Raw genomic sequence first — 3942 nt, 5'->3', positions numbered from 1 at the left:
CCTCTAGTCTTACACTGCTAACTTAGGGACGGCTAGCGCAGATAGCTCTCGTGTAGCTTTGCGTGAAATTCAAAATAAACAAACCATGTATTTTTAGTCAGGTTTTTTATCGTATTTTATGAATTGTATTTTCCTTATCTTATCAGTTTTGATAATTCGATATTTGTATAATTTAGTTTTACATAAACTCAAAATAATTATATTCTGAAACTCGTTATTCAAATAGACTTATTAAAATGTATAACATGTACTTGAATTATTTCAGAAATTCTTCTTAGATCTATAATGCTTTAGAAATAACTCGTTTACAGGCTTAGCCTAATCTATAGATAAAAACAAATCACGTTGAAGGAGAACCTGCTAGGATTTAGGTCTATTAAACATAATTTTCAGTGGCAGGAAGACTAAAGATAGAAAACTCTTTATTTGTTGCTATATAATTAAGTAGAAAAAAGTTTCTACACAGAATTCCATGTTTTTGATTGCATTTTACGTATATATATAAAACTGGCAATGAAGTCGTTTGCTCGAGAAAAGCTTTTTTTACGTGTTAACAGCTTCAGACCGTTCTATTATATATATATATATGTACAGGTAGATAGATATACAGACAAACTGAAGCTTGGTTTTCTCGAAATACGTACATAATATCACATTGATTTAGGTTAAACGTAGTCCTAAGCTACGGTAATTAAAAACTGGTATATTACATTTAAATCATCATACAGTTTTAGATGGCTTTCACCCAAATTAGTTTATTTTCGTGACCGTAGTCGACCATTTCATCTTAAAATTAAGATAATTAGTCAGCATTTTTCATGTAATAACCCTAGTCTGTATGCTTCGGTCGAATGGTTTCAGCATCTCAGTAATTGTTTCATCTATAAAATATTATTAGAGACGCGACGCTAAGTTGATTTGAGGCGATTCTGACACTGAATTTATTCACGAAATTGCAAGGAAACGCCATTACTATATTTCTATCCACAAAGTTTGCCGTTTCTATAACATTACGTCATTCAGTTCGCGGTTTTCTAAAATTTTCTTAAAATAACAATAATTTTCTGTGGATTTCAGTTTACACGGGTCTATCATAAATAGGAGAAAAATCACCAAGTCTCCTCTTGGTGACATAGCGGTATCATCAGAGCTTATCGCTATAATTTGAGGTTCGATCTATGCAGCGGACACATTGTGTAGCTTTGTGCTAAGTCAAAGCGAATGGCTAAATCGTTGAGCCTTTACTCCTAGATCAATGTTAGCACCTGTTGTAGCTTGTTCTCTCATCAAAATCTGTGAGCCTCTTGCAGAATAAATGATTTACAGTAGAGGTTAAGTATAACAACATTAAGTTCACAGAGGGTTTTTGTTTGTTTGTTTGAAGTTGTGCACAAAGCTACACAATGGGCCATCTGTGCTCTGTCCACCACGGGTATCGAAACCCGGATTATAGCGTTGTAAGTCCGCAGACATACCACTGTGCCACTGGGGGGCGGGGGCGGTAGAGGGTTTAGTATGATTAACACATCACAGTTTTGAGAATGAGGTTGTATCCAGTAGTTATTATCTTTTCATAGGAATTATAAGATGTTCATATGAAAACATTTCGGATAAAGAATAATGCTGTCAGTTCAGTTCGGAATTGAAGTTCATTAATTTTACTGTCACTAACATATGAAAGTTCCAGGGAATTCATCTGCTGTATAATTTAAATTTGTACATTGAGAGTAAATGTAACAATATTACCAAGATGTAACCAAGCAACCAGTTGGGGAAAAGTGTACAATTATATATGGTTATACAATGTGCTCAAGAAGTAAGCAAAATAGTTAATTAGTGCATCTGGATTGGATTCGCTGAGTCCACTATGCATAACGCTGTTCGAGAGTTCATGAACTTCGTGCAGATTTAAATAGTCAACTACTCTGATTAGATGTAGCCATTGAAGTTAACAAAATAAAATAAAAAAAACAGTTGCTTTTGATCAAGTAAAAGTATGTTTTTTCTTATCTTGTTTTACTGTTTCTCGCTTATCGAGTTCTTTCGTTTCTTTTGAATTGAGTTGAAATGAGATGAGCTGATTCGGACTGTTGGTTCCACTATATCTATTGATACATTAAAAGCTTTTAATGCAGCCATGATTAATTCCTCTTGAAGAGTTCTCTGAGTTAACAAAACGTTAATGTTTCTTTTTCTTGTTACTCAGCTTTCAAAATTTTACATACACACTTCAGCGGACGTTCTGCATGAGTTAGTTACCCGTCTTTATAACAGTCTTGCTCCAATATTCTAATGCCGAATGCAAGCATGCTTTATTCTACTTGTAACAATATTGAAACGTTTTATTTGTCATACATCAACAAATTTACCCTCTTCTTTTCATTTTGAATTTCAGTTGTGAGTGTAGTTATTATATATTAATACGTCTGTTGTATGAACTTAAAAATATATTCAAAATATCAATTACTGTAACAGTATTATATATTTTAGTGCTTGTTTTTCATTGAGCCCAGATTCAAACATTCACCTAGATATATGGCGTCGATCTGATAAATCTCACGAATATTGATATCTGTCACAATTATACTTGTCATAAGATATTAGTATTAGGCCTATGACATTTACTGAATAAAGTCTAATTCAATGTAACAAAATATCTTTAACAAAACATTGGTCCACAATGCTATTTGTTATCAATAGTTTTGCTTCAAAGTGTCCTAGCGGTCGAGGCTCGGCATGGCCAGGCGGTTATGGCGCTCGACTCGCAATGTGAGGGTCGCGGGTTCGAATCCCCGTCCCACCAAGCATGCTCGCCCTTTAAGTCGTGTCGCATTATAATGCGACGATCAATCCCACTGTTCGTTGGTAAATGAGTAACCCAAGAGTTGGTGGTGGGTGTATGATGACCAGGTGTCGTTCACCCCTAAATTAAGGACGGCTAGCGCAGATAGCCTTGGTGTAGCTTTGAGCGAAATTCAAAACAAACCAAATCCAACCACACTATATTTGTTATATCCAGTGTCGGCGGCATGTTTCGCTCGATGTAGAGCTCTTCAGACCTGCTGGGATGCAACAAATATAGTGTGGTGGGAAATACTATTATTATACCCTCTGCTAACTCTTGAAAATCCCTGAGGGACTAGATAAAGAATGTAACATTTAAAAATGTAATAGGCCTAATATCAATATCTTATGATAATCATAATTGTAACATGAGCATCGGTAATTAACAGAGAAACCAAAAACTCTTCAGCAAAATATGAAATTATATTTAGATTTGTAATGCTGGTCGAGATTAGCCGAAATCGCAAGAGGTAAGTTTCAGAATTTTGAAGGTGATATATGTTGTCTTCGGATTTCATTTATTTCAACTGAGTCGTTTAACGACAGTGGAGAATTTACCTGGGATCCATGTGTGTGTTTGGTTTCTTTACCTAGTTTTTCTTATAATTTGATATTGCAATATAATCGAACACGTTTAGTTAACCAAAGTTTCATCAAATGAACTGTTTTCTGATTAGTGTTAACTTGTTTGTTGGTAAGTACACTACTACAATGGAATATCTGTGCTTTTTCACCACGGGTGTAGAGACCCGGATTTTAGCGTTATAAGCCTTCAGGCTTACCGCTGAGCCACCAGGAGTTGGGGTGGGGGGTTGATTCTCCAATTGCGATTTTTTAAACACACGCTAAGCCTTTGAGAGGTTTAACAGGAAAACTTGCCAACTTAAAATTTAAGATAAAATTGAAGATAAGATTATTGAGTAATAAAACGAAATTACTGAGATGTAAAATCTGTTTTTTTTCCATCGGAAGTTCTGTAGTTGAATTATAAAGTGAGTAGGCCCGGCATGGCCAGGTGGTTAGAGCGCTCGACTCGCAATCTGCGGGTCGCGGGTTTGAATCCCCGTCACACCAAACATGTTCGCCCTTTCAGCCGTA

Source organism: Limulus polyphemus, unplaced genomic scaffold, assembly GCF_000517525.1.
Source record: "Limulus polyphemus unplaced genomic scaffold, Limulus_polyphemus-2.1.2 Scaffold3654, whole genome shotgun sequence".
Classification (NCBI taxonomy): domain Eukaryota; kingdom Metazoa; phylum Arthropoda; class Merostomata; order Xiphosura; family Limulidae; genus Limulus; species Limulus polyphemus.
The sequence above is the reverse complement of the archived record's forward strand: the minus strand, read 5'-3'. Positions refer to the sequence as shown.